Source organism: Sorex araneus, chromosome 1 (assembly GCF_027595985.1).
Source record: "Sorex araneus isolate mSorAra2 chromosome 1, mSorAra2.pri, whole genome shotgun sequence".
Classification (NCBI taxonomy): domain Eukaryota; kingdom Metazoa; phylum Chordata; class Mammalia; order Eulipotyphla; family Soricidae; genus Sorex; species Sorex araneus.
In genome coordinates, this window is record NC_073302.1 from 170,108,043 (window position 1) to 170,121,194 (window position 13,152).

Genomic DNA, 13,152 nt, shown 5'->3' on the forward strand with positions numbered 1-13,152 from the left:
TTATTCTCAGATAGTCTGAGAAATATACTCTAGCCCTGGAATTTACTGAAACTAGATATTACTGTGTTGAATATGGCCAATCAGCTGTTTCATTCATAGCAGAAGGGCTCTAACACAGCACTCAGTCAGCCCAGGGATCACTCCCAGCACTACTCTACAAATTGGCAGAAATTTCATCAGAGCTGAGGACCAGCAATGCTCTACTCAGGCCCAGGCACTTAGAGCTCCATCTAATGCCAGGGTTGGAAGTTAATTCACAGGCACGCCAGACATGTACTCTGACCAGTGAACTATTTCACCAATCCAATCACTTAGCTTTTAAAATACATTGCTGCAAAAAACTAAAGCTCGCCGAGGGGTGTGAGCACTCGCAGGCTCTCCAGGCGGCTCTGTCTCACCACCCACGTTCGGTGCCCCGGAACCACTGTGTGTGCTGTCGGTCAAGGGCAGGCGACGGAAGGAAGAAGTCCAGACTGGTTGCTCGATCAGTTTATTTCATCCTCTCTCTCCGCTTCTCTCCCGCTCTCGGTCTCTCTCAGGATCTCTGGATCTGGCCCCCGTGGATCTCGCTCCCGTGGATCTGGCCCCTGTGAATCTGGCCCCCCAACCCACTCTTACAGCCTAGTTAAATCTCCACAGCATGAGGGGGTTGGGGCATACACATAGGTGTGGTCCCCATCAATGGGGTAAGGTTCCTTTCCCTTAGGGGATGCTTCTCCTAGGACTTAATTCTCTTTCAGCAGGAGTATCCACCCAAGGGCGGAGTCCCATGAATGTGTTTCTCTTCTCCTCAGCCAGCAAACATATAAGAATTCATAATATTAATTATTTTGTATGGACACAATAGAGATGCATTAAAGCTTATAGAATTGCTTTCCTGGGGCCATCTCAATCTCAGACTACAGTGCTCAGGCCAGATCAGTCTTTCCTATCTCTGGCAGGGTCCTAGTCTCATAATTACTATTGGATCATGACAGCATTTGTCTATGATCAAGCTCTTAACTTATAGTTAAGAATTAGGCACTTTGGCCAGGCCCATCTCGATGCCAGGGTAGCACATAACTCACCGATTGCCCTGGATCCTTCCTGTCCCACGTGGGGGACCCTGCTTTGGGGTGCTAGGAACTGAGGGCAACTGAGGCTTAAGTGGAGAAAGCAGATGCCCGGGAGGGAATAATATTTGAGGCCAATTAATTCCCAAGTTATAAAAACATAGTATTGTCTTCTTGTGTCTATACAAAACAGACATAGCTTTAAAGTAAATTATTCAAAAGGCACAAGAAGAGGAGAAAGGCAATATTAACTTATATAATATAAATTCAGTATCCTAGGAAGGTCTGACCTTGCAAATTAGCAGAGTCAGATTAAGGGAAAGCCTCGGATTAACTCTTTTGGGGAAGAGAGCATGGAGAAGTGATTATAGCTAAACAAAGGGATGGGAGAGATTCGGGAACACCTTGATGGGTGTGACTGGGGTAAGCCTAAACTCCGGGGAAAACCGGGACAAGCTACTTGTGGCAAGGAGGGAAAGGACAAAGTAATGTCATCCTACGCATTGCAATATCTCTACATTTGCATGCCGTAGCACTGTAGTACTCTCATAGCACTGTTGTCCCATTGTTCATTGATTTGCTCGAGCGGGCACCAGTAACGTCTCCATTATGAGATTGTTGTTACTGTTTTTGGCATATTGAATATGCCACAGGTAGCTTGCTAGGTTCTGCCGTGCAGGCAGGATACTCTTAGTAGCTTGCCAGTCTCCCTGAGAGGGGCGGAGGAATCAAACCCGGGTCAGCCGCGTGCAAGACAAAGGCCCTGCCTGCTGTGCTATCACTCCAGACATTGCCATGCTACATAGAATTAATGAATCTTAGCTATGGATACAACTGTATGAGTCCTGAGAATTCTTGCAGTTTATCTCTGAAACACTGTGCAGGATTGATCTCGGAGCATCCTTAATGCACTTACCTTGACTCAAGAAAAAAATATAACCAACAAATATCATCAGAAAATGACTCAATGCTGGAATCATCAAGCAGTACTTTAAAGAAAAGTAAATTTATAGTGAATAGAAATGTAGTAAATCTCAGCTAAGACATAAAGAATTGGAAAACTATAATACAACGTGAAAGACATAATAAGCCTAAGACAAATAGAAATTGTACTGCAGAAAAATAAAGTGTCTAGGGGCTGGAGTGATAGCACAGTGGGTAGAGTGTTTGCCTTGCACGCGGCTGACCTGGGTTCGATTCCCAGCATCCCATATGGTCCCCTGAGCATTGCCAAGGGTGATTCCTGAGAGCAGGGCCAGGAGTAACCCCTGTGCATCACTGGGTGTGACCCAAAAACAAAATAAATTTAAAAATTAATAAAGTGTCTAAATAAATTAAGTACAGTGAACGGCTTAACAGTGGAGTATAGATTGTTAAGAGAACGTGAACTCTGAGTTAAATAAACAACAGTGATGCACAATATAGTCAAACTGTTCAGAACCAACAGGAAGAAGGAAACCATGAAAGCAGCCAGAATCAAATGACACATTTGTGCAGGAAAACAATGATCACCATCTTCTCATCAGAGGCAATAGAGGCCAGAAGAATGATTTTGTGCTAAAAGAAAGAGGCAGTTAATTCACTATTCTATAGATGGTGAAATTTCCTTCAAGAATGGTGGAATAACATTTTCAGGTAAAAGCAAAATGAGAAGCTTCATCATGAGCACAGAATGAAAATATTGCCAGATGTTATTCATATAGCCAGGAAGAAACAGCCCTCAAACAGAAAATACATCAGTATATATAGCTAATTGTTTTTTCTTCTTTACTTTACTAAAGTACATATAACTGTTAATGAATATTGAAACATCACATGATGAAGTTTAGTTTATTTGGGAATGTATGCTGCATATGTTGATATAATATAATATGATATTATATATCCTATATATATTACATATGATGCTATATAGGGAGATATATGTGATATAATATGTGAGTAATCTGCCTACATGATATAACATATATGATAGTTGATATATATTGTGTTATATAGGGAGAATGATGTATTTTTTAGTATCAAGAGAAATTGCTAAAAAAAGAAAAGAAAGCCAATAGATAAAATTTAAGATGTTCACAGTCTTTTAAATTTTTTATTTAATTAAAGAACCTTTATTTACAAAGTTATTCATAGTTGATGTTTTAGATATACAATGTCCTAGCACCAATCCGTGGTAATTTCCTTCCACCAATGTTCCCAAGTCCCCCCCACTTCCCCACCCCCCCAGCCTGTCACCTTGACAGACACATTTATTTTTTCTTTTTGGATTACACCCAGCGATGCTCAGGGGTTACTCCTGGCTCTGCATTCAGGAATTACTCCTGGCAGTGCTTGGGGGACCATATGGGATGCTGGGAATCAAACCTCGGTTGGCTGCGTGCGAGGCAAATGCCCTACCCGCTGTACCCGCTGTGCTATCACTTCAGCCCCGACAGACACACTTTAAAGTTTGTTGGTTATAGTTAGAATCTCATGTTTTCAGTGTTGTTGAGCCTGTGGTTTGGATATAGAGCTCTACCATTCCCCCCCCCCCCATTACAGTACATTGATGTACTGAGGGCCCTGGCTTCTTCTGGGCCCATGTTATTTCCCTTTCTCATATTCTTCCTCCCTCCATTGATTTCTTTTCTTCTCTGTTCTATTCCCTATACTCTGGAATCAAGGGTGATCTAGGCATCTCCTCTTTACTGTACATAATTCTGTCATCAAGTTTTTCTATATTCCACACTTTCCTGTTTGTCCTTCTGATTTACTTCACACAACATGATATATCCCAGTTCCATCCAGATTGTTGCATGATTTTATCATCCCATGAAGATGCTGATACCAGTCTTATTCATAATTTCACAAACTATTAATATTCCAGCTGGCCTCAATATGTGGGCATAGAGGGTTGAAGCCTTGGAAATACTCATGTAATATAGCATGCTATTTAACAATTAAAGGGACAATCCATAGATAGATGTCACAGCATGAGAAAAAAATCACACTGTGCTAAGTGAACTCCCCCGCCACCTGGCAATACAGTCACACAAAAACATGTGCCATATAATTTCATTGATATAAGAACAGATCAAAACTAATCTCTGGTGGAAGTAACCAGAGCAAATGTATTAAGTTTTATATGTAGAACTGTCATCTCGTTCTTCATTGATTTGCTCGAGCTGACAACAGTAACTTATCCATTAAGAGACTTGTTGTTACTGTTTTTGGCATATTGAATAAGCCACGGGGAGATTGCCAAGCTCTGCAGTGAGGGTGGGCGGGATACTCTTGGTAGCTTGTCGGGCTCTCCAAGAGGGACGGAAGAATCTAACCTGGGTTGGCCACATGCAAGGCAAATGCCCTACCTGCTGTGCTATCGCTCCAGCCCAAGTTTCCTGGCAAGGGAGATACCATGATCACGCAGGTGGTTTTCCCAGGGCGAGGTTCATCCATTGCACTTGGAATGTGCTGGTCTCTGCGATTTCCCCAAATGTGGGAAACTTGATTACATAATTTGTGAAGTTTGATATGTACTTGAAATATTCTAAGTGGCCTCAAGAGACTGCTGAGCTACAGGGAAAAGAGCAAACAAGAATAGCATAAGAGGTTAAGATGGAGACTAGATTTGGTGGGCTGTTGTTAACATATTACTCTGATTAAAATAGAATCACTAACCTTTCAGTTCCTGTATTGCAAACAAAATGCACAAAAGGAAAGAGAAAGAGAACAAGAGAAAGAAGAAAAGTGCCTGACATATGGGGCTGGAGGGAGTTGAAGGAAGAAAACTAGGGACATTGGTGGTGGGAAATATACACTGATGAAGGAATGGGAGTTGGAACATTGTATGACTGAAACCCAATCATTAAATTTGTAACAGTGTATCTCACGATGATATAATTAAAGACAAAATTTAATAAGGAATTATTGGAGACCTTTGATTAGAGAATAAATACATTATGATTTTATAACATCCCTATGTTTCTCAAAGAGTTGATTGTAATGAATCAGTATAGAAGTAGGCAGACCACTCAGGAGCCTATTGTATTTATTCTGAATAGCAATGATAGTGGTTTGGGATTAGGAAGAATTTAGAAATACAGTAGTAAATAAGTTTTCACTACATTATTTAATAATTTTCAGATTCTAAATTTACAAGAAAAATTAAATGTGATTCTCATACCATACTTTTAATTTTTAAGAAATGTTTATTTTCATATTGCATGTTTTTCTTGTAATGGTGTTCTTTTATGTCTGCATTATCTTCAGGGAGCTTTCTTCTATTTTTTGCACTATCATTCTGTAATTTGGTTACTCCATTTATCATGACCATTTTCTTTAAAATTATTGGTTTATTTAAAGTGTCTGGTGATCTCCTATCTTGAGTTTTACAATAAAAATCCAAAAGCTCACAGGACTGCATTTGTGGCTGTGTGACATCTCAAAATCTACATCACTGATAAACCAGAAGTAGCACACCACTTTGGATGGGATGTAAAGTAGAAGTCAACCGATCATGATTAACAAAATATAACGTGTAAAGCTTAATCTATAACAACATTTTAGTAATCCCTTATGACAAGAGTTTAATGGCTTCATGGTGAGATACAACCTTAACACACTTTAAGAGAACATTTTTTTATCATTTTTCAGAAATTATTATTAACAATCAATATCACTTGTATCATTTGTCATCCCATTGATTTTCAATTTGCTCAAGCAGGTGTCAGTAAAATCTCCATTCATCCCTGTTGCATGGCAGTGTAGCCCAATGGTATCTGCTCGCTCCAGGAATATGAAAAATGTGCCCGGAGCTGGAGGTTCTTTGTCCTCTTAACAACTTCTTTGACACTCTTGAAGGTGTTCCATGCTGCTCTCTTTTTCCTGCACAGTTCTGGCGCCAAGTCGTTCCTCATGTTGACTTCTTGACCCAGCTACCTGGTCAATACGCATAGCTGCGGCATTCAGAGATGTTTGTTCCATTGAGAGCAAATGGAACATCAGGGACTAGTTCATTTTTCATGAACATTGTCTTGGTGAGATTCAGCTGCAGTCTGACCTTCCCACACTCATGGTGCCACCATTGTGCCACTTGACTAATGTTTGGTATTATTAGAATGATGTCATCAGCAAAGTGGAGGTGGTGTAGTTGCCAACCATCTATCTTCACTCCCATTCCTTCCCATTCCAGTCATCACATGACGTTCTCCAGGGTGGCACTGAAGAGTTTTGGTGAAATGGTATCACCCTGCCTAACCCCTATCTTTACATCAATGATTACTTTCTTGTAGAATGGTGAGATCCTGGTGGTGAATCCGTAATATAGATTGTGGAGGATCCTGATGTACTGAATTTGAACACCTTATTTGGCTAGGGCTTCGATTACTGCTTCAGTCTCAACAGAATGAAAGGCCTTCTTTAAATCGATGAACGTTAGATAGAGTGGCATCTTGAACTCTCGTGAAACCTCAATGAGCTTGGTCACTGTGTGGATATGGTCAATCGTGCTGAATCCTTTTCAGAACCTGGCTTGCTTGCACGGTTGTCCTTCGTCTAGTGTTTTGCCTATTCTACTCAGGATGACTCGAGTGAACAATTTGTAGACGATGGACAACAGGCAGATTGGGCGATAGTTGCCGATGTTGTGGATATCTCCCTTCTTGTACAACGGAACAGTCCTGCTGGTTTTCCATTGGGACGGAACCTTGCATTTGGACAGGTAGCATGTGAAGAGCCAAGCCAGTGTATCAACGAGTACTGGTGGCAGATTCTTCAGGTGTTCGGGTCTGACCTTCTCTGGACTGGATTTTGTACGCATCTTTACCGACAAAATGGTGTGTCAGATTTCAGAAGGGAGAACATTGGGAACGACATATTCATTCTTCGGAATTTGGTATGTGGGCAGGTGGACATGGCTATCAAAGAGATCCAAGTAGAAGTCATGAATAATCCTCTCTATTGCCCTTCTGGAAGATGTGATAGATCCATCAGGATGTCAGAGGGCAGTCATCTTGCTCTTGTAGCTGGCAAAGGACAGGCGAGCGTTGCAAATACTTTTACTGGCTTCTGCTGCACTGGCCAACACTGCTGCTCTTCTCTTTTTGAGGTCTCCCTTTATTGCTTCTCTGCACAGCTTTGCAAGTTTGGGCATTAGCTTGTGATTGCCTGAGGCTCGTGCCAAACCACGTTGGCGAATGAGCTTGAGAGTTTCCGAAGACAGGCATCTGTTTGTGGCTTTCCCACTCGGCATTGTTCATGCAGTCATGGAGGTGCTGAACCAGTCGATCATATTCCTCATTTTTGTCAATGATGGCATCTTCCCACGTTGCCAAAATAGTGCCCAAGAGCTCCCAGTGGTGGTCATTCTGGGAGTTCTCTTCTTAAACTTAAACTTTGAAGTCCTTTCTCCCTGCTCTGTGAAGTAGAATTTTGCATGAAAGAGACAGTGGTCTGATCCCGTTTGGAATTTTGGGACAATAGCGACACCGTCCAGGTGAAACCTTCAATTGAATATGATGTGGTCAATTTTGCTGTGGAACTGTCCATTGCCATGCTCCAGGCTGCTTTCCAGACACAGCATAGAACACTTAATACCCTGTCTGTTGATCGTCAAATTTCTCAAGTGGTTTCAGTAATGTCTCCATTCGTCCTAGCCCTGAGATGTTAGAAGCCTTTCTTTACTCTTCCTTCCCAACGATACCACATTGGAGGCTCTTTCAGGGTCAGGGGAATGAGAACCAGAATTCTTACTGGATTTGGCATATGAATACACCATGGAGAATTTGCAAAGCTCTCCCGTGTGGGAAACTCTCGTAGCTTGCCAGGTTCTCCCAGAGAAAGAACTAGGCTATAGGATGTCATGCAGCTGCTTTGTGGCCACGCACTTCCTGGAGCTTGATTTTATAGTCTCTAGATGTTGGCCGTTGGTGGAATTATATGGCGTCGGGGGCAGTCCCTGGGTGCGACTGCCTAGCTACTGGAAAATGGAAAATCTGGGCAGAAAAGGCCCAGTCCCAATCCGAGCAGGCTTGGAGGTCTCAGCCCTGGGTCCCACACACCTGGGTTCCTCTGCCGGTACCTTCATGTGTGAGGCTCATCCAAACATGTAGAGAGGGGCCTTGAGTATGGCTGTGGCTAGGCTCCAGAGATCTTCAGCCACAGGAGCTCTGCTCCTGGTGGGGAGGGAAGCTGGAGCCCAACCCCTCCGAGGAGCCCCTGGGGAAGACAGCCAGGCGCTCGGGCGAGAGACTCTTTGCTGGAGCAATAGTACAATGAGCAGGGCTGTGTTTGCCTTGCATGCAGCTGGCCCGGATCCAATTCCCAACATCCCATATGGTCCCCTGAGCACTTCCAGGAGTAATTTCTGAGTGCATGAGGCAGGAGTAACCCCTATGCATCGCCAGGTGTGACCCAAAAGAAAAAAAATACTTAAGGGCCGGAGCGATAGCACAACGGGTAGGGCGTTTGCCTTGCACGCGGCCGACCCGGGTTCGATCCCCGGCATCCCATATGGTCCCCCAAGCACCGCCAGGAGTAATTCCTGAGTGCAAAGCCAGGAGTAACCCTTGAGCATCGCTGGGTGTGACCCAAAAAAGCAAAAAAAAAAAAAATACTTAATACCCATTTTCCATAATTTTTGCACCATATTTGATGGGCTTCAAATATGGTATGAACCATGGGTATACCTATAAGGTCAGTTGGAGGCTGCACGAAAAGCCACCATCCCTCTTGGAGAGCCTGGCAAGCTACCAAGAGTCCCTGCCCTCACAGCAGAGCCTGGCAAGCTACCCGTGGTGTATATACAGATATACATGTATATATACATATATGTATATATGTAAGTTCATGAGCTATATATGCCTATTGCAAAAAAAATTCATAAGAGTACAGAAAGCTTAAAGAATAGTGCAATGATCATTATGAATTTTACAGATATTAAAGCAATAATAAAGATGCATTACAAGAATATTTGACCTTGACTTAAATTAACCTGAAATTTAACTTAGATGAAAAGTTATTTTGAAGCATGAGATCATAAAGCACAGCATTTTGGTCTTTTGGACATTTTAAGCTGGAGGAAGTTGATAAAACACTAGACCAAAGATCACTCTGTTCCCCCCACCCACTCCCACCCTTCTCCCAAGTGAAGGTCATAAACCCTCATGTGAAACATACCTTCCTTATAGTTGGAGAAAAATATAATCCTTATCTTTGAAAACAAAGATATACAAGGAAGAATCTGAACAGATTTTTTGAAATCTCTCCCAGTTTACTACACTTAACTCATTCTTCTATTTACTGCATAGACTTCATCAAAGCTAATATAAAACATATTCTCCATTCTGACTGTTTGGGGAGTCTGTAATTCCTTTGGGAGGTTATAGATTTTTCTCAATGATTTTCTAAGTGCAGTGGAGCAGCTTTAGGAATGTTTTAGGAGCATATATATATATATGTATATATATATATATGCTCAATCTTGATATCTATTTTACATGTTGGGTTTCTTTGAATAAGAGTTCACCTTAGAAAGCACTTCTCTCTGGAAGTTTGAAAGCTTTTTCACTTGCTTCTGCAGACAGCAAACACACTCTAGCTGGCAGCTGTCAGAATGACTCCGACCCTTTGTATGCACGACTAGGCCCACCAAGGCCTCAAGGGAGCAGTTCAACCGAAATGACCCATCAACTCCACTCCTGTTCTTATTCTTAAAACTTTCTGGCACAGCACCAGACACTTGCACAAAGGAAATTTTTCCTCAGATTTAATTATCTATTTGGCTTCAAAATAACTAATTCAAGCTTGTAAATTTTTATTGCCTGAGGTAAAGTATCTAAGGCACTTATCTATGCCAGTGACCATTGGATCCTAGCTAAATACAATTCAGATGTGTAGGAACTATTTTCTATAACTGACCTCATACTGTTCTATAACTCTCATTTATCCTAAGGTTGGTTTTTTATTTTTCAAATAAAACACACACCATTTCATTGGGGGGAAGGGGTGAGAATTAATTTTTTTAACTTCATTAAAGAACCATGATTTTCAAAATTATTGTTAGTTGAGTTTTTTTTTTTTTTTTTTTTTTTTTTGCTTTTTGGGTCACATGCTCAGGGGTGACTCCTGGCTCTGCACTCAGGATTTACCCCTGGTGATGCTCAGGGGACCATATGGGATGCTGGGAATCGAACCCGGGTTGGCCGTGTGCAAGGCAAACGCCCTACCCGCTGTGCTATTTCTCCAGCCCATGTTAGTTGAGATTTAGGCATACAATATTTCAACACCAATCACACCACCAGTGTCAACTTCCCTCCACCAATGCAGTGTTCTCATACTCCACCTTCTACCCTGCCTGCAAACTGGACAGGAACATCATTGAGTTCAGTGGTTACAGCTTAGATTTCATGGTTTTAGTGTTGCTGAGTCTGTGGTTTGGCTATACAACTCGCCCACATCCTCAGTATAACCAAAACCCCCAACTCTGCTCCTCATTACTTACTTTTCTCTTCCTTTCCCTTTGATTTCCTTCCTTCTCTGTCCTTATACTCTCTAAGCTCTGGGGTCACTGGTGATCTAGGAACACTCTCTTTTATACATTATGTTTCTTCATCCAGTTATTCTGTGTAGGATAACATTGATTTGTCCTTTCTGCCTTGCCACAGGGAGCTTAGGTTTATTGGGTTACTCCTATCACAGTGCTCCCATTCCTCTGTGTTTATTTGTAACGTCTTTCTTTGTGCTCTATTGACTTATAGATATTGTTTTTCTCTTCTCCTAACTCCTTGGCATAAGTTAATTCAGAGCAATGACCTTTTTGTATGGACACAAGAAGACAGCTAATGCTATGCTTTTGTAACTTGGGAGTTAATTGACTCTGAATGATATTTACCTCTGGGACATCTGTTCTCTCAACTTAAGCCTCAGTTGCCCTTACTTCCTAGCACCCCAAAATTAGGGTCCCGACAAGGGACTGGGTGGACCCAGAGCAAGTTGTGAGCTATGTGCTACCCTGGCATCGAAATGGGTTTGATCAAAGTGCCATAATACTTAACTATAAGTTAAGAGCATGGTAATGGACAAATTCTGTCATGATCCAAAAAGTAATAACTAGATTTGGACCCTGCTAGGGTTACGAAAGATTAATCCGGCCTGAGCACTGTAGTCTGAATCTCTGGCGAGATGTTCCCAGGACAGCCACCCTACAAGCTCAATCTATCTTCTACTGTGTCCATACAAAATAACTAATATTAAGAAGTAGAATTTAGATATTAATTAAGATGTTAATTAAGTTATTGGATTATGGAGAAGAGGAATACCTCTAGGTGGTGTTTCCACCCTTGAGCCTGATGGGCGGTTAGGAAGGGCTTTCTTATGTTGATTTTGCTACCAGACTGGGTGTAGTGTTTAGCCCCAGTGCTGGGGGGTTGGAGAGAGATGAGAGAGAGAGAGAAGGGCAGCAAGATGGAGTGCGGAGAGACTAGCAAGAGGAACAGACAGAAGAATGTAGAAGAATAATACAGGAGCAGACACATGGAGAGAGAGAGAGTCTAGGGCAGAGTGATGAGTGGGAGAGACAGGAGGAGATGGGAATGAGGGGCAGTGTGAAACTAGAATGGGGGGCTCAGAGAGACTGGTGCATGGGGAGAATGGAATAAACGGCAACTGATCAATCAACCGGCTTGGCCCTTGTTTTCTCCTTCCTCCGCCCCATGGCCTGGGTGGGGGAGTGGCCAGAGGCCACCGATGGGAAGACAGTGCTACAGTGCTACTTGAGAAGCATTTCTCTTTAGAATTTATCACATATTTTTTATACAATTATCTGTCAGTGAGCCCTTTGATTCCTTTCATATGTTAGCTGATATTAAAAATCTGCTGAAATCAATATTGAGACAGCAGCAATTCTTATGTTAATGTTTTTCTGTTCTTTAGGTAGATTCCCACAGTAGGATTCCTGGAGAATGTGAGGGTCTCTCTTTAATGTTTTTAGGAACTTCTATACTGTGTTCCAAAATGATTGTACCAATATGTATTCTCAATAGGGTTCTTTTTTTCACCACAATTTCTTGAGCACTTGTCATGGTTCCTTCTGATATAAATAATTTTCACACATGTAATGCAGTACCTTGTGGCTTCAACTTGAATTTATTTGGTAATTAACGATCATGAGTCAGTTAGTTTCTCTTAGAAAATTTCTTGGTTGTCTTCTTTCTTTGTTTTTGGTCTAGTAATACTAGACCAACTCTCAGGAAATAGTTCAAAAGGCTGGTGAATTTGCTTTGTATACAGGTGATCTGGGTTTGCTCCCTGGTACTACACGGTTCTCTGATCACTGTTGGGAGAAACCCCTGAGAAATACATAGGGAGAAGACCCTGAGCATTTCCTGTGAAGGGATCCAAAACCAAACAAAATTAAAACTCTGGGGAAAGTGGTGTATGTATTCTTATTAATCCTTTGTCAGATGAGTGATGTATAAATATCTTCTCCCATTCAGTAGGTTGTCTTTTTTCTGTTCTAAATATAATTTTTGCTGTGCCAAAGTGACTTTTGTTTCTACATTTTTCATTAGTTTACAACATTATGTAACTTCACAGGTATAGATAAATACCTCTGTATGTATGCAAGACTCACCGTGGCTACCCTTGCAGTTTCAGTGCAATTCAAACAGCAAAAACACCCTTAATCCATTCCTTTCAACCATCCACCTTTCACTTATGTAGCTGCCTTAATTTCATTGAGTCTGGAAATTAATTTTTTGTGTGTCTTCACAGTTATGTTGCATTAGTTATTTATATTCCATGACTGAAACATCTAGTAATTGTCTTTTGCTACTATTTAATGTGATCTAATTAGCTTAATTTTCATGCAATTTTGTTCCAAATGGCATGATTTCATCCTTTATAATTGCAGAAAATACTGTTGAATGTATGACATATGCATACGCATACTTATATATCAGATTCTTTATAAGGACACTTATCAATAGAAACATTGGTTAAACACATGCTTGGGCTTTTGTGAAAATGTTACTTAATTACCTAGTTTATTTTTGTGGTAATCTTTTATGATCTTTAATATCTTGTGCTTTCTATTGTTACATGTCCCCTTTATTTTCTG

At 41.4% G+C, this 13,152-nt stretch overlaps 1 non-coding gene across 1 annotated transcript; it reads left to right on the forward strand.

Annotated features, from left to right (window-relative positions):
* Positions 1-4,427: 4,427 nt before the first annotated feature.
* Positions 4,428-4,588, forward strand: LOC129400889 (U1 spliceosomal RNA). Its single transcript, XR_008627953.1, has one exon. It is a non-coding gene; the product is annotated as a U1 spliceosomal RNA (small nuclear RNA).
* Positions 4,589-13,152: the final 8,564 nt, after the last annotated feature.